This window comes from Peromyscus californicus, unplaced genomic scaffold (genome assembly GCF_007827085.1).
Source record: "Peromyscus californicus insignis strain IS unplaced genomic scaffold, ASM782708v3 Scaffold_6__1_contigs__length_162567912, whole genome shotgun sequence".
NCBI lineage: Eukaryota > Metazoa > Chordata > Mammalia > Rodentia > Cricetidae > Peromyscus > Peromyscus californicus.
This window is the reverse complement of record NW_026294584.1, coordinates 91,042,744-91,062,043: the sequence shown is the minus strand read 5'-3', so window position 1 is coordinate 91,062,043 and position 19,300 is coordinate 91,042,744. Positions and strand designations below refer to the sequence as shown.

Below are 19,300 nucleotides of genomic sequence, written 5' to 3'. Positions count from 1 at the left end.
TTTTACGATCTCATGTCTATCAGTATTGTCTTTATTTAGGTCATTTTAGGTTGCCATATGGTTGAGCTGTCATTGGCGCGGTTTCTTTTTCATTTCCAGGAGACACCGACTCACAGCAGGATTCCTTCTCTTCTGGTTTCCCAGCACCTCTTCTGGGATGTGATGCTCCTTGAAACTCAGACATGGAAGTTGTCTTATAGATTCATTCACTGAGGCTGAGCTGTTCACCATAAGTTGTGGTTTTTTGTAATGGTCTCATCTGCAGCAAAGAGACATTTCATTGATCAGGACTGAAATTGATACTTATCACTGGGTACAAGGATGAGAATTTAGAATGCAGTTAGGAATCATGGTAGTTTAGTAGAGTGAATGTAGTAGGTTTCACTCTAAGATTCATGAACTCACTTGCCCTTGGTAATTGGCTATGTTTTCAGTACCAGGCATGATTTCCCTCTTTTTGAGAGTGGTATAAGTCCAAATAGAAAGGTATTGCTTACCACTAAAATATGATTTCCATGATTGCACCCTTAGAATATCTCATGCTGGTCGTTATGTAGTTCATCTGTGATACAGCTGATGCTATTCCAATATCTGGAATAGCATCTTCTGGTAATATGAAAGCTACTCATTAGGAAAGACAATTTCAGGTCAGATACAACTGGGATCTTGTGGCTGGTGGCTCCGCCCACCTCAGCTTCCCAACATGGCAGTGATTTACCGCCAGCTCTGGGAGCTATTGTGGGTCTATGCTTTTATCCAAGCAGCGTGTAGCCCAGAAACCTCTTTTTTGTTTTGTTTTGTTTTGTTTTGTTTTGTACTAGCAAAGTCTAAATCCACCATGCAACTTAATGTGCCACTTGCAGAGGCCTCAATCCCACCATACTGCAGGTCAAACATGCACACCAGGAACCCACAAGTAGCTCAAACCGGCAGCTGCTGCTCATTTGAGAGACAATTAGGAAGCTGTTTTTAGCTCCGTTTTAGAATCTTTTTTCTCAGTTTTTAGGTGGAAACTCTTGCCAACACATTGGACGCCATTTGTAGCTAGAGTTTTCCTGCCTGGCCCACACTCAGGACAAATCTCTCTCACCTGCCAGTCCCACAGCCACTCAGACCCAACCAAGTAAACACAGAGACTTATATTGGTTACAAACTGTATGGCCATGGCAGGCTTCTTGCTAACTGTTCTTACAGCTTAAATTAATCCATTTCCATTAATCTATACCTTGCCACATGGCTCGTGGCTTACCGAGATCTTCACATGCTGTTTCTCATCATGGCGGCTGGCAGTGTCTCTCTTACTCAGCCTTCCACTTCCCAGCTTTCTTCTTCTCCTCCCCCTTTGTCCCGCCTATACTTCCTGCCTAGCCAATGGCCAATCAGTGTTTTATTTATTGACTAATCAGCAACACATTTGCCATACAGAACATCCCACAGCACTTCCCCTTTTTTTGGGACACAAATTCTGTGTCCAAAGTGAAGGGTGACTTCAGCAACAGGGACTTGCCTTCAATGTATTGGAGACTATACATAGCAACAACAAAAGCTTACATTGTCTGAGAAATTTCTTGGACTCTGTTCAAAAACATGATGATATGAAATATAAAAAGGCTACTGGCTTTGTATCTGGTTACATATATTTATATATGAGTTTAATAATATATTAATTAATTAATGAATTTCCAATTTTTAAAATAACTAATGATTAAAATTAATTTATTATTAGTTTTTATAAAGTATATAAAATTGTACAGAACCTCAAGAGCATACATCGTTGAGGGAATAGTGAGATGAATCAGGGTATGAGCACTTGCTTCACAAGCATGTGTACCTGAGTTCAGAACTTCAGTGACAAAAAAATATTATGCCCACATCCACACCTGTAAGATGAGCACTGTTGGTGGGGGGGAGCACACACAGGTGGATAAGAGGATCATTGGGGCTTATCAACCATGATATTTTAGCTCCGTGATGAGTAACAGAATAAGAAAAATGTGGAGAGTGAGAGATCAGGACACCCAAAATTCTCTTCTGGCCTCTAGAGTCATGCACTCCTGCCCACATAGGCCACCCACATACAAAACATACACATGGAGAAAAACACACAGTGACAGAAAGTGGAAATGTTAAGGGTAACACATTGATCTATGGAGACATTGTACAAGAGGCAACAGAAGCAAGTTTGTTTTGTTTATTACGACGTTTTGAAGAGAAGAAAAGCTATACTGTGTAGGGTTCAAAGCAGCTTGCATACCAGATTGGCAAGCAGATTATTCTACAAGTGCCTTACTTCAGTGCCATCAATTTTCTGCTAGTGGAATAATGTGGCTAAGGTATATCAGTAACATATTTCTGTTGACTACCATTGTATCAATATGTAAATTGCAGACAAGTTCAAAATACAAGGGTGAACATAAGATGGTGCTATGTAGGAATCTTCCTCGAGACTACGAGTCTGAAGTTACTTAAGATTTAAAGGACGGGGTTTCAAATCTGTCTTCCTTGAAAACACAGCCAAAAATAATTTTTATTCACATGGTAAAAAATATAAGCTAGAGCATACATTTTTCTCAAACTTCACCTCTGGGGAAAAATTCTAAGAATGTTTCTAGTTGACAAATCAAAGAGTGGTGAACTCAATGTTTTATAAATAATAGAACACAATTCTAATGAGTAATTATGCCATTTTCTCTAACGGAATTCATGAACTTAATTATGGATATTTGAAAGAATATACATATTCTTTCACATATATCATTTGTCATATATAATGTCATATATATATCATTAATGTGATAGCAAAAGGGAGACAGGAGTAGTACTAGGCTAAGTATTTATAGTTGCAACATTTTATAAGACTATGGTTTCATATAGTTTTTAGGATTTGCCTTTTATATTTGTAATCATTTGCTGCAGTATACTTTTTAAAAATGACATTTTATTGGATGTGTCTTGTGTAAAAACATTCAGCTTCTATTAAACCCAAGTAATAAAAGTAGTCTTTATTTCTCAGAAATGATCAAACAAAAGATGACAGGTTAGCCAGTGATGGAAAATGACAATGCATGTGGTTTGCTTTTTATTAATAGTCTTTTAAAATTATACTTATTTTTATTATTTTTAAGGATTTCATATGTAAGCAGTGTATTTATATAATTTGTACAACCCTTCTTGTCCAACTTCTCCAGTGATTCCCCCAAATCCTCAAATTCATGACCTTTTAAAATTATATCTATATCTCTATACAGATAGATAGACAGATGATAGATAATGATAGGTAGATGATAGATGATAGATAGATAGATAGATAGATAGATAGATATACAGACAGATATAACCTTCTGAGTCTATTTATTTTTGTTTATGTGTTATGGCTTAACACTTAAGATTAAATAACATATTAAGAGGCCCATCATTGGAGTAAAATGATGCTCCCTCTCTCAGCATCAATTAGCTCATCATGTATGGGTGGGAACTTGTAAAATTACCCCATATTATTAATGTTCTATTTTTTACCTGTAATAAATACAATGCTGTATAGATTATTTAAATCAGGCATGAATGCCTGACATTAAGTAGGTGTCTGGTTTTTAGCATTTGTTTATCATTAATCTAATGGTGGGGAAAATGTCAAGAGAATGCTAGGAACACATTTTAGAACCCCAAATGCTAATCACTCTCCTACTTTCCTCATTGACTGAGTAATCATGGGCATGCTATCTTATGTGTCATCTGGTCATCTGTCATTTATATTTGTGTATTTTTCCAAAGGCAAAAATGTGTGGATTCATTTCCAAAAGTTTATGTCCTCTTTATTTTAAAGTGCTTCATGCCCCTGGCCTTGTCCTATCTGCATGTCATTAGGCAAGCTTGGCTGTTAATAATTTTCTAATTCTAATTTTTAATTTGGATGGTGTTAGCTATACTAGCAGACACTAGTAGGGATTGAGTATTTCTTGTTCATCTGTGTATAGACCTAAACTTCCACAAGACACTTTTGAAAATGGGTCATTTTCCATTTTTTTTATGGTTATAGTAGTTATGTTCTAGAGTAGCACCAACTAGAGGATTGCCTAAACTGAAGAAGCATCATTTCTAGATAAAAATGCAGATAGAACTTGAGTTGGTTGATGACCTTTACTTTGATACAAAGGTAATACTTTCATAAGTTCACTTTGAAATTTGAATTTTGTATATGTTCATAAGCTAGTGAGGGGCAGTATGATATGTTTTTGTGATTCTGGACAACAATAGTGAGTAATAGGTCTTGGCTAGACACATGGTCATGAACGAACAGATTATTCTAAAATAATGTATCACTAAATAGGTTAGGTGCTATAAATGTAGTTTTGACTTTGATATTTTCAACATATGACCAGCTTTTCAGTATATAGCATGACTTTCCTAATGTATTTCTTATTTCTTTGATAAAATACTAACCAAAGTAACTGGAGAGGAATGGGTTCATTTGGCTTACATGTTACAATCCATCATCAAGGGAATCCAAGCCAAGAATGGAAGGAATGTCTGGAGAGAAATGTCACTTATTGGCTTGCTCAGATTGCTTTCCTATACAATTGAGAACTATCTGCCCTAGCCGGGCAGCCCTTACAGTGAGCTGACTCTTCCACCATCAATCAGCAATCTAATAAATCTTGTACAGGCAATTCCTCAAATGAGGGTCCCTCTTCCCAGGTAAATCAAGCTAGTATCAAGTTGAGCAAATTTATCCAGTACCTACATAAGTAGAGTAGCATCCATGGATGGTTGAGTCCCTTGAGGTTCTGGCCTCAACATCAGTGACTGCTCAGAAGATAATCTTACATTGTGTGTTTCTAAGTAATGTAATCTAAATACACTACACTTCTCATTTATTTCCATTGAACCAGAAATATTGACATGGGTATTTAGCAAAAGTTACTAACAACATTTGGGTTTTTTGTTTGTTTGACTGATCTTTTTTTTTTTTAATAAAAAAAATGTATTTACTTAGAAGCATTCAGAATGTCAACAAAACAGCTGCAATTTTTTTTTGCAATTACAGAGTGGTATTCAGTTAACAGAACAACAATTATCTTCGTATAAGCTGCATCAGAGACAACTGAAGATGAAAAAAAAAACAAAAAACATAAAAACAAAAACAAAAAAAAACCCCTACCGTCCCCATATATAACTAATTTGTGCTGTGCACCAACAAGGACCTGCTTTAAATTTCCATGCCAATTTACAACCCCCAGACTGTACCAGGCAAGGTTAGTGGCTCTTGAGAATACCACCAGGACAGGGCTATCTAAAGACACATTCGGTAGTGTGTTAACTATACAAAAAAAGACACTGTGCAGTTTAAAAACAAATCTTACACAGCCTTACATTTCAATTTTTTTCTTTAAAAGGAGTGAGTTGTGTACAGGGGGGTTAAATGCTTTATAGACAAGAAAAAAAACTGCGCTAGAACCAACTTATTCATCATCATCATCTTCTTCTTCATCTTCGTCTTCCTCTTCTTCCTCCTCTTCCTCATCCTCTTCATCCTCCTCCTCATCTTCCTCTTCCTTCTTTTTCTTGCTCTTTTCAGCCTTGACGATCCCCTTCTTCGCCGCATCGGGTTTTCCTTTAGCTCTGTGGCAGCGATATCCTTCTCGTACTTCTCCTTCAGCTCGGCAGCCTTCTTCTCACAGGGCTGCTTGTCGTCTGCAGCGGTGTTGTTCCACATCTCCCCCGGCTTCTTCGCCACGTCCCCGATGGACAAGCCGGGGTGCTCTCCTCCCCAGCTTCGCCACGTCCCCGATGGACAAGCCGGGGTGCTCTCCTTTGATTTTGGGGCGATACTCGGAACAGAACAAGAAGAAGGCCGAAGGAGGGCCTCTTGGGCGCATTGGGGTCCTTGAACTGTCTTTTTGGTCTCCCCTTTGGGGGGGATGTAGGTTTTCATTTCTCTCTCATAACGAGCCTTGTCAGCCTTTGCCATGTCTTCAAATTTCCCCTTTTATTTAGCAGACATGGTCTTCCACCTTTCTGAGCACTTCTTCGAGAACTCTGAGAAGTTGACAGAAGCATCCGGGTGCTTCTTCTTGTGTTCCTCCCGGCAAGTTTGCACAAAGAATGCGTATGAGGGGCATTTTGCCTCTCGGCTTCTTAGGATCTCCTTTGCCCATGTTTAGTTGATTTTCCTCCGCGAGGCACAGAGTCGCCCAGTGCCCGTCTGGCTCGTGCTGTGCCCCGGCGCTGTCCTCTATGGAGCTCAGTGTACTGCAAGGGCTGTTTGACTGATCTTTTTTTTTTGTGGTTTTTCGAGACAGGGTTTCTCTGTGTAGCTTTGCGCCTTTCCTGGAACTCGCTTTGGAGATCAGGCTGGCCTCGAACTCACAGAGATCCGCCTGCCTCTGCCTCCCGAAGTGCTGGTCTTTTAATGTAAGACACAATACATGTAAAGTCAGCTCAGGAACACAGGCCAATTTACATGCAGTCCCTTTGGATTCCAGTTTAAACAAGAAAATCACAAACAAAGACAAAATATATGTGAAAACTATTACACTAGACATACTTCAAAGCACTCAGGTGAGGGACAGAATTTGGGAGGAACAGCTAAAATTAAGGGGGCTTTGAGGGATAGTATAGAAACAATACAGTAGAAGATTCCAAAAATATATACATATATAAAGGATATCTAAACGAAAGCACTACATAATGGGGAAGACAGAGTTTTACTTGGGCCATCTATTGTCAACCAAATGAAGCTTCCAGTCCTTGGGTTGCATCTAATTAATTTTTTTGGCTACATCTAATTATGTTTAATGGGATTGGGTTATATCTAATGAAAGTGTTGACCATAACAAAACAGGTTGTTGCCCAGACAATAAGTTGCTCTCCACAAACTGACAAGTCACAGAAGATAACACCTACACAATTCATTTGAACATGAGGAAGTAGAGCTGGTGCCTACAAAGAGTCTTCACCCCTTTGTTTTAGCATCTTTGGTACAGGAAGGTATTCTGCACACTATCAAAAGAGAAACATAAAAACCAAGATGGCCACAAATGCTTTGGTCTACAATGATGTGCTGCCTGTAAGATATGCTAGTACAATAGTGGCATAAAGCTTGTGGGAGTAACCAATCAATAACTGTTTCAACTTAAGGCCTTCTTCAGGAGATGAAAGCCATACTGTAGCTAGAGTTTTTCTGCCTGGCCCACAATCAGGACAAATCTCTCTCACCTGCCAGTCCCGCAGCTGCTCAGACCCAACCAAGTAAACACACAGAGATTTATAGTACTTATAAACTGTATGGCCATGGCAGGCTTTTAGATAGCTGTTCTTATATCCTAAATTAACCCACTTCTATTAATCTATAAGTTGCCACATGGCTCATGGCTTACCGGTATCTTAACATCTCATGGCAGTGGCTGGCAGGGTCTCTCTGCCTCAGCCTTTCACTTCCCAAAATTCTCTTCTCTCTTTGTCCTGCCTATACTTACTGCCTGGCTACTGACCAATCAGTGTTTTATTTATTAACCAATCAGAGCAACACATTTAGCATACAGAACATCCCACAGCACCATACAGCTTGGATGATCATGAGCCTGAGACTAGATAACCCAGAGACCTAGAATAAAATTAAATTCTTTTGATCTAAAAAATTAAAAAATAAATGTAGTAATACTCAGCTGTACTCACAGATCAGTTTCTTGTTCAGGCATCGTCAGAGAAGCTTCCTGTTGTGGAATATTATTTTATTTGTGCAAAAATATGTTACTGAAAATGGATGGTCCTTTCCTGCCCAACAGTTCCCAAATAAACACACAGAGGGGTATATGAATTATAAATGCTTGTTTGATAGCTCAGGCTTGTTACTAGCTAACTCTTACACTTAAATTAACTCATAATTCTTATCTATAATTAGCCATGCGGCTTGGTACATTTTTTCAGTATGCCATTCACATCTTGCTTCTCTGCATTTGCCAGCAACTCTCTGATTCAGCCTTTCTTCTTCCCATCATCCTTAATTTTGTTGCCCAACATTTTATTAAACCATTCAAGTGACAAGTCTTTACAGTGTAAAAGAGGATTATTCCACAGCATATTACATATTACTTTAACTATGGAAAGGTGTATTACATTTGTTTATGCTGCATTTGTTTAACAATGTAAGGAGTGTGTGTTTAATATGTTCCATTTATTCCACCTTGCCTGCCAAAGGCATCTGATTGGTCTAATAAAAAGCTGAAGGGTCAATAGGTAGGCAAGAGAGATATAAATGGGGCTAGCAGGCAGAGAGAATAAATAGGAGGAGAAATCTAGGTTCAAGGGAGGAACAAGAGAAGGAGAATAAGAGAATGAGGTAGATGCTTAGGGCCACAAGCCAGGCAGAGGTCAGCCAGCCATAAATGACAAGCCCTGAAAAGAAGATATACAGAAGGAAAGAAAAGTAAAAAGCCCCAAGGGAAAAGGTAGATAAAGATAAACAGGTTAATTTAAGTTAAAAGAGCTAGGCAGAAATGAGCCTAAGCTAGGCCAAGCATTCAAAACTAATAAGTTTTCATGTAACAATTTGGGAACTTGTTGGTGGCCCAAAAAAAACTGTCTGGTATAGCTTCCTCCTGCAGCAGATGGAAACAAATGCAGAAACCCACAGCCAGACATTAGGCAGAGAGTAAGAGACCTTGGAACACTCATCCCTAAATGGGATGTCTCCATCCAATACCTCCCTTTAGATCTCAGGTAATTCCACAGAAGAGGAAGCAGAAGGAGTGTAATAATCATAGTGGAGAGCGGTAAGCAAGAAAACAAGGTCACTAAATGAACCTGAGCCAAGCTTATGTGAACTCAGAGACTGAGACAATATGCACAAGGCCAGCATAGATCTGCTACATATCCTCTGTGAATATACTATGACTACTAGTTTGTGTTTTTATGGGATTCCTAAGTGAATGAACCAGTGCTTCTCTGATTCTTTTGCCTCCTCGTTTATCCTGTTTTCCTTCAGTTGGATTATCTTGGTCCAACTCTGATATGATACTTTTTATCTTATTATACCATATATATAAGTTAGCCTTTAAGAAAGAAGTAATAAAATAAGCAGGGGGGAGGTTGACTCTTTAAAATCTCAACTGAAAATATATCATGTACGACTAACAAATTTCACCACCCTTCTCATAATCTTATATGATTCTAAAAGTGTCATGAGTGTTGAGATTTACAAATAAATTTTGATGAGTAGACAGATTCACAAATGGAGACGCCATGAACAATGAGGACCAACTGTGGATGAAGGTCTAGAAGAAGAAACTGGGAGAAGTCATCACAATTATCCTGTCATATTAACAGTTCCAGAATGCTTCAACTAGGCTTTCAGAATTATGAGACAAGCTACCTAGGTAAGACAGAAGTATTAGAGAAAATGTCAGCAAAGATAATTGATGATGTATACAATTATTTGGGAGTAACTGGGAGAAAAGCAGTGACTCTGGGAAAGTACATCAGGTTGCACTTGCTGAAAGCATAAATGCATGACGCGTCTTGATTGATGGCCTCTTAAGATGGAGTTTAATATTTTAGAATATGAGGCTTCCCTATGCTGATAGCCCTCGAAAATGAAATGAATAATAAGCAGTGTGAATTGCCTCTGCCTTTATAACTCCTTGTTTCTCTAATAGACAGCCTCATATTTCTCCTGTTACTATCAATTAGATATCAATGATATTTTCTGTTTTTATCACTCTTTTTAAATTGACAATAGATTCTTTTCTTATAAAATACAACCTGACCACAATTTGGTATTTCCTAATTTCATTGGTTTTCCATGTCATTTCTTAATTTAGTAGAAAAGATTAAATGTTTTTGGTCACTCAGTTAAGTAAGTTCATTTTTAGTGAAACCTAATTTTATTTTTTTTAATGTTGAATGAACCCACAAGTTGTTGGAATGATGAAACTGTTTTCCCTGAAAACAGTTTACTGTATCTTCTTAGTGACCTGAGGCTACTTACCACAGAGTTCCCATGATGATGGATCTCATTTGTGAACATGATGGGCTCTCAAATCACCTGGAATGTAGGCCTTTGGACATGCCTAGATGGATTATGTTGAATTTTATTTGGTGTAGGGGGTATCATTCCCCAAGCTGTGATTCTAAGACTGTGTAAGTGACTGGAGCGGTCATTTGCTCTTCTCTTCTTCCTGACTTAGGATACAATGTGACCAGCTGCCCCAAGAGCCTACTTGACTTCCACACTATTACAGACACTTTCTTAAACTTTTGGGCCCAGATAAACCTTTCCTTGTGTTGCTTTTGTCTTGATATTGTATCTCACATAAAAAAGGAACTAACACAGATTCTGATCCCAAATGTCAAGACTGGATTTCTCTTTATTATCTTGATTCTCTAAACATTGCTAGTTAGCAAAATAGTGTTCTCTCTTTTTGTTGGATACAGCCTTTTGTGGCTGCTTCCACATTATCTAGAGGCAGTAAGTAATAGAGTCTATGTTCCCCCCCTTTCATTACATCTAGCATTGACAGATTCCCTAGCTGATTCTACATTATATCATGTTCATATTTACAAAATCATTTATTATGTGGGACTGTCAATTATTAGTAGTTTCTACTAAGATAGAAGACCATTATAACTGTTGAACACATTGAGATGGGTGACCAAAGTCTATATTTTCAGCCTACAGAGTCCCTACATGCTGGTATTATCCTTCACATAAGGTTAAGTAAAACTATTATTTCAGCTCAATAAATTCCTATGATAGAAAGGAAAATAATTCTATCTAATGCAGTGGTTCTCAACTTTCCTAATGCTGTAAACCTTAATATGGTTACTCATGTTGTGGTGACCCTCAACCATAACTTATTTTGTTGCTACTTCATAGCTGTAATTTTACTACTATTATGAATCATAATGTAAATATCTGATATGCAGGATATATGATATGTACACCCATACCCAAATGATCACAACCTACAGGTTGAGAACAGCTAATCTAGTATTTGTGGTTGATATATTGTGAACCCAATAAACTTATCTGGGGGTCAAAGAACAGAACAGCCACTATATTAAACATAGAGGTTAGGCAGTGGTACACACACCTGTAATCCTAGCATTCTGGAGGCAGAGATCCAGATGGATCTCTGTGAGTTCAAGGCCACACTGGAAATAGCCAGGCCATGGTGACACACACCTTTAATCCCAGCACTTGAGATCTCATGCCTTGCTTGGGAAAGACACATGCCTTTAATCCCAGGAATTGATGTCAGGAAGCAGAAAGATATATAAGGCATGAGGACCAGAAACAAGAGGCTTTTAGGCTTTTAAGCTTTTAGCTTTTAGCAGCAGTTCAGCTGAGATCCATCAGATGAGGACTCAGAGGTTCCAGTTTAAGGAAGTTGGCAAGGTGAGGTTAGCTGTGGCTTTTTCTGCTTCTCTGACCTTTCAGAATTCACCCCAATATCTGGGTCCCCTCAGTTTTTATTTAACAAGACTGCTTAGAAATTCGTGTTGCAAATATTAATGAAAGTTTTAGACTTGATACAGTTATTCACACTAACTCTTTATTTTTGTTGCTATATTCTATGAAACCAATGATGAGTGAACAACATATGGCCGTGGTGAAAGTAAAAACCCTAATTAATATCATCTGCCCTTCCTTACCCACATCAATAACTACTGTGTTATGGTAATAATACTCTCCAAACTTGGTTATCTTCCTGGACTCTCATGTTTTTAATTAATTTATTTTTATTAAAAACTGGCCAGGTGGTGGTGGCCACACGCCTTTAATCCCAGTACTCCGGAGGCAGAGCCAGGCGGATCTCTGTGAGTTCAAGGCCATCCTGGGCTACCAAGTGAGTTCCAGGAAAAGGCGCAAAGCTACACAGAGAAACCCTGTCTCGAAAAACCAAAAAAAAAAAAAAAAAAGAAAGAAATAAAAATAGATTCTTCTCTTATTCAGTTCATTCCAATCACAGTTTCCCCTCCCTCCACTTCTTCCAACACTCTCAACCTCCCTACCTCTCTACATATACTCCTCCTCTGTTTCCCTTCAGAAAAGAGCAGGCCTCCAAGAGACAATAACCAAATACAACAGAGGAGGATAAAATAAAACAAGGCAACAGCACTCATATTGGGTCTGTGTCCTCCAGTATACCAATTAGAGAGATGCTCTGACAATGTTTGCCTTTGTAACATGAATGTCGGCTGAATTGTTTCATAATCCCTACAATGAGCTGAACATTTCTATAAAGCTTTACTTTCCTTTGCTCCCCCAACTATCTATTGCCTGCCCTTTGGTCATTTTCTGTAACTTCACTGAATTCATTTCCAGCAGCAGTATCCTAAATGTATATATTCAACTGGTCATGAGTGCTTTGCTAGTAGGATCAGAACCAACCTCAGTTACCAAAATTCCATGTGTGAAATGGTGTATTCCTAACAAACAGTCTGTTTACTCCCATCAATGCTTTCTATTTGTCAAATTAAATATAATACTTAGAGGACCCGTCCTGTATCAGCTCTGCCAATCCTCAGTGCTACATTCTAATACTTCATCCTGTTCTATCATTACCCGACTGAATCTGTCCTTTCGTACTTAGGAATATGCATAAACTAAGTGTGAACACTTTGATAATGTAGCATAGAAATAATTGGTAGTGTGTTGTGTAGAGTGAAAGTAAACTTTCCACATAATATTGAAAATAATATTTCAATACGTTATTTACAGAAAACACCCAATATGTCCACATATAGTCTTTAGTTCATAAAAATTCCTAGCTAAATTGATCTCTTTCTCTTCCTCCTTTCCTCCTCTCCCCTATTTATTAAAAGCAGTACCATAATTGACAGCAGGCATACTGGTGGAAGTCAAATTCTCTCTTTCAAGCAACCTCTTTTAGTATTGATAAACGTATGTATGTTACTAGTTCATTATAAACTACATAGTCTTTTTATATCTGAAAACATTTGAGAATGGTTGCGATAAAGTTACCCAGAAGAAAAATGAATCATATAGCTACAATGAATCTTTCTTGTTGGACTTCCTTTGGATCACTGGCTCCCAAATAACGACATGGAGACTTATTAATTATAAAATTTTGGCCTTTAGCTCAGGCTAGTTCACAACTAGCTCTTATAACTTAAATTAACCTGCTTCTATTAATCTAAGTTCTGCAATGTGGCTTTTTACCTCTCCACCAATCTGTATGTTCAATTTTCTCAATGTCTCACTGGCATCTTCTGCATGCCTACATTCTAACTCTGAGTTCCTCTGTCTGTTTGGAAGTCCTGTCTATTCTCTCCTGTCTAGCTATTGGCCATTCAGCTCTTTATTAAACCAATCAGGTGCCTGTGACAAGCAAGTTAAAACAGCAGCGCATCTTCACACAATGTGATCAAATATCCTGCAACACATAGCCAAACAACAAAGTCTTGAATGCTTTAAACTTCAACAGTTAAATGCCAAGAGATCCAAACCACTAATGCCTAAAGTACCCACACCTTAATCTTGAAGTATTATTTTCCAAAATGATGAAACTATGTAATGCAAGTAGAAAGTCGGGCTCTGTGAAGGGGTTGATGTGTTTCCAGTTAAATGAGGGTATTTATATCAACTGTACTGGATAAAGTTAATGTAAAATAATAGAATAGCAAATATCTGACCAGGTGACTTCTTTCCCTTCACACATAGCACCAAGCATGTCATCAAAAATTTTCTCATGTCAGAAATGAAGAATTAAAATCACAGCATGAAGTTGTGAGGGAGATGTGAAGGGGATACATCCACTGGAGAGAGCTATGGGGGAAGAACCGGAGGGGCAGGAGGAGATGGATATGATTAAGACATGATATATACATATACATGAATATATGTATTACATTGTCAAAGAATAGATTAAAAACCACTATAATTAGGGGAAAAGGATTTATTAAAATAGCACTTTGAACCTATTTTCATATACAGGCTCTTTAAATATTAGAAAATATATCAAAAAGTAAATTGTTCTTAATTCGAGTTTTAACTGTTAAAGAAGTCAAACTTTATTGGTGTATCTAACCTATGAGGATTAGAACCTACTTCAATTTGGCTGATGGATGAAGCAAATCAAATTCATCCCCATTAATGTTTAACCAGTTTTGTTCCTATTGAATGAAAATCTCAGGATTTGCACACTAGTTTATGTATTAATATTTTGATGAATTGCAACTTACACAGATGATTATTTGAAAATTTGATGGTGGGATTTGAAGAAGAAAATGGATTTCAAATGAATCTTCAATGACAACGTATTTTATTCCATTCTGTGTGTATACTGTATGTGAATGTGTGTTTGTGTGCGTACATGTTTGCATGAGCGGGGTATAGGACAACCTTTGTTGTTGGTATTCACCTTATATCTTCAGAACAGGATCTCTTCTTGCTGTTCCCTGCTGTATACATCTGATTACCTGGCCTGTAAAGAATCCTCATGTCTGCCTACCATCTCACCATGAGACCACTGGGATTCAAACTCAGATCCTCACACTTGCACTGCAAGCACATTTATCTACAGAGCTATCTCCTCATCTCCAGGTCTGGAATCAGTTGCAATCAGGGCTCTCAGAGTGTATTACAAGATTTTATGAACTGATTAATTTCTCTAATTTCTGTATTTATTGGGCACAGAGTTCAGATGAGTGACCTGAGAGGATATGGCAATAACAACATCCTTTCTTATATGATTTATTTTCATTTTGAAGTGTGTGTGTGTGTGTGTGTGTGTGGTGTGTGTGTGTGTGTGTGTGCGCGTGGGGGGCATGTACACATGAGTACAGGTGTCTGCAGAGACTATAGGCACCAATTTCTCAAGATTTGGAGTCACAGGTAGATGTGAGCTGCTATGTGAGTGCTCAAAGCTGGGTGTTCTTTAAGAGTAGAACATGCTCTTAACCTCCCTCTCTCTTTCTAAATACATATATGTATAATATACATATGTGTTACGTGCATATATGTATATATGTGTATGTATATAATTTCTTCCATTTTTAGATTATAATATTGTTACTTCATTCTTCCTTGTTTTTCCTCCAAAATCTGACATAATCTTTATTTTTTCAATTCATAGCCCATTTTATAATTAATTTTTGTTACATATATGCATACATATATGTATAATATTGTTTGTGTGTATCTCTCCAGAGATGACCTTTCAATATTGGATGACCAAATGGTGTACTCTCCCCTGAGGAAGCCTCTTTCTCACTCCCAGGATTTCTTAGTTGCCTGTAGTTATTGGTATTAGCCTGAGGTTTTTGAGCTTCCCTCAGTGCACATTAATATGTCTATTGCTGTTGTGATTGTTCAGCTCATGTTTTAGCAGTTATACTGGAGAATGTTTATGGGTGCAGCTTTTGAAATTCCTCAGTAACACAATCTCACTCTGCTTCACTGCATCCTGTTGCCTTCACAAATAGAGATCCATCGGTAGATAAAGAACAGGTCAAGCAGGTCAGGTAGCATAGCAACAGAACAATGGGCCCTGACCAGTGACCTTACCACCTAGCAGCCTCACGACTTGCACGACTTGCACGTAGCCCCTCACCTGCACGTCCCCCTTCACCTGCACATACGGCACGTCGTGCACCCCTTCCCACCTCCCCTCCCCCTCCCATGCTATATAAGCCCTGCTGAGGAGAATAAAATTTGCAGCTTGATCAGAACAAAAAAAAAAAAAAAAAAAAAAAAAAAAAAGCATATCATTATATATAATAAATATATCAGTCACATATGATAGCATTCCCACTTAGCTATGAATATCTATCCTCTGAATATGAGAAAGAACATGCTGCCACATTTCTGTTTTCCTTCTACAATTATCTTCTCTTAGCCTTGGTTTAGAATCTTTCTTTCACAGACTTAGCATGTACCCTTCATCCTGATTCCATACATACAGACACATTCACAAATGAGAGAAAAAAGAAAACAATATTTGTCCTTTGTCATATGAGACTGGCTGTATTACTGAACATGATGATTTATAGTTCCATCAACTTCCTGGAAAATAACATAATTTCATTACTTATGGCTGAATGAAACTGCAGTGTATGTGTCTCACATCTACTGACAGTCTTCTAGGCTGGGCCCAGAAGTTTAGATAATGGAAATGGGACTATGGTAATCATGACTGCTAAAATACTTCTGTGCTATGCTGTACAGTGTCTTTATGGTATATACACAAGAGTGGTGTAATTAGAAATGATTGGTTATATTATAGAATTTTTTTTGGGGGGGTTGCTTAGTACTGGTTTACCATAGTGATTGTTCTAGATTACAGTGCATAAATACTTATCAAACCCTATATCATCATCAGTATTACTTTTCTTTTGCCTTTTTTTAATTTTAAAATTCCATGCATGTATATACAATATATTGTGTTCAAAACCAACTTCCAATGTTCTAAATTGTTCCACTTCTTTCAATGCCCTACTACTTTCAAACTGGTCATCCTCTAAATTTCTTGTCTTTTTTTGGTTCAAGTTTTATGAAGGTGGTCAATTTTCTCTTACCAAGGCTGAGTTCAGCACTACCTATGAGTAGAAAGATAACTACTTAGAGGGCAGTTTGGTTACATGTCCTTTTGTTAAAGCTTCAGTAGTAGATTTCATATCGAATTGAATTGAACTGACTGTTGACTTCTCAGGCATAGGCTTTGGACTGCATTTATAGCACCAGGCTGAATGTCATAGAGTTAGCCTTAGGTTGAATAATAAACCATGTTATCCTCTAAACCTTCATGCTTTGTTTCCACATCTTGATAGGCACATCTTGCCTGGCAAGTTGGTATTTATGAAACTTCTTTCCAAACAACTTGCATAGCAACTTCTAGCAGAGGAAGGCAGCTCCTGTACAATTCCAAGTGGATTTCCCTGTGCCTATTCAAAGTATGTGTTATCATCAGCAACAAGGTCTTGTCATCTAGTCATACAGCCAACAGCAATGACAAAGTCTGTATTGTTTCGAGAGACTCTGAGGGCTCCGCTGAGAAATATTTGTTTAGTTATGTTAAGATATGTACTTTAACTATGTGAAGGTGTGTTGTATTTGTTTATGCTGCATTTGTTTACTGATACAAAAATGTTTTACAATTGTTTATGTGGCATTTGTTTAACTATATACAGGTGTGTTGCATTTGTTTCACTTTGCTTGCCTAAGGCACCTTATTGGTCTAATAAAAGGCTCAATAGCTAATAGCTAGGTAGTAAAGGGATATGTGGGGTTGGTGGGCAGAGATAATAAGTAGGAGGAGAAAACAAGAGAAGAGACAGAGAATGAGGGAGAAGGAGAGGAAGACACCCATGGCCAAGCAGCCAGGCAACAAGGCAGCCAATAGCCAGGCAGACATGGAGTAGGACATACAGAATGAAAAAAAGGTAAAAAGCCTGGAGGCAAAACATAGATGAAGAGAAACAGGTTAAATTAAGTTATAAGAGCTAGTGGCCTTATAAGCTAAGCTAAGGCCTAGTATTCCTAACTAATATTAAGTTTTCTTGTCTTTACTTGAGAGCTGCTTGGCAGCCCAAAAGAGAGCCTGCTACAGGGCCCCCTGGGCAACAGCAAGTAGAAGTATCCTGTGCCTGGAACTGAGATTTTAATTTGAAAACCTATTAGTTCTTTGAACAGCTTACCCACCAATAGAGGGTATCTTTGATCAACTTCTGTAAAATATATGTGCATATATTTCTTTTTCATTTTATATAGTTGAGTGTTTCCATGTGGATTTTTTTATGTGTACTTAGTTTTGATTCATCTTCTCCTCCACTCCTGTCATTCTTCATCCCCATTTAATCTTTTCCACATATAATACCCCTTATATTTTCACATCACAAAAGTTTTGTTATCCCCACACTCCTTGAAACCTATTTTTCTCTCATAGCCTCTCAGAGACTATTTTTTCTTATTTCTTGGCCACTACATACACTCATTCCAAATTAAACACAGACATCTAAAACTTTGAATTTAGGATGTACATATGAGAGAGCTAATGTGGCTTTGTCATTCTGGGTAGGTTTTATCTTATCACTGTTATATGCATATGTAGTTTCATTCTAAATTCTTTTTCCTAGAAGTCACATTTTCCTTCTGTGCTGTGTATGATATTCATCATCTAGTCAGCAGTTGGTGGGCATCTGTTCTGATTCTGTTTCCTACATATTGTGGACAGTAAAGCAATGTACATAGATGTTCGGGTATCTTTGCACAGGGGCATTGAGTTCACTGGCTAAATATCTGGGAATACTATAGCTGAGTGGTGGTACTGTTTTTAGTTTTTTTGAGGAATCTTTAAACTAATTTCCATAGCAACTATAACATTTATCATCTCATCACCACTGAATAGGGTTCCCATCTCCCAATATACTCAGCAGCATTTCCTATTGTCTTCTTGTTGATAATTAACTGATGGGGTAAAATATAATCTCAAAGCCCTTTCAATTTGCGTTTTCCTAAATGAATAAGGATATGAAGTTTTTTTTTCATATCTTCATTTTCTATGCACATTTCTTTCTAAAGCTGTAAAATTTTGGGTCTCTGATGGGGTTAAGATTAGATTGTTACAGTTTTGCTTAGATATGATAGACAATAAATTAGTTACAAAACTTTATACATACCAAGATAGGATAGATATTGGAGATTTTCTTTGAATTTGCTAAATAATAATGGAATAGACATTATGAATGTATTTTTTACTTGATAATTGTTCTTATTACATATAGTTTTACTATATTAGAGTTAAAATCTTTGCTTTTTATTTAGACAAAAAAGGGGCAATATCTTTGCTTTTTATTTAGACAAAAAAGGGGCAATATTGCAGAGGAATTGTTTGAACTGACACTTTGCTGTACCAATAAAGCCACCTTTAATCAGAGGACAGTTTCAGTGATTGGCTAATGAGGATTAGACATAAAGATATTGGAGGACTGAGGCAGTCCAATAGAAGAGACAGAAAGAGAGAAAGGTTGGCTGAGGGAGATTTTTGTGGGCTTTTAGGTCAGAAAAACATGGAGAGATAAATCTGCTGTTCATTGGATTTATCAGGGTTTTATTTCAATTTCTGAATCCCTAGTTTTTATTAGTACTAGAAGAATTAAGGAAAATGCTTTAAGGAAATCCCATAACAATAATAACTAATTTAACATTAGAAATTTTGAAGGACAGATGAGCCTGGAGCAATGCATTCCAAGTTCTGAAAGACCATGATGGCCAGGCTAGACTAATATATGCAACAAAATTTACCATCATAATTTAAGGAGAAAGATATTGTAGCTTCCA

At 37.5% G+C, this 19,300-nt stretch overlaps 1 pseudogene; it reads right to left on the bottom strand.

The window, feature by feature from the left end:
- Positions 1-4,968: 4,968 nt before the first annotated feature.
- On the bottom strand, positions 4,969-6,155 carry LOC128099016 (high mobility group protein B1-like; annotated as a pseudogene).
- Between the last annotated feature and the right edge of the window lie 13,145 nt (positions 6,156-19,300).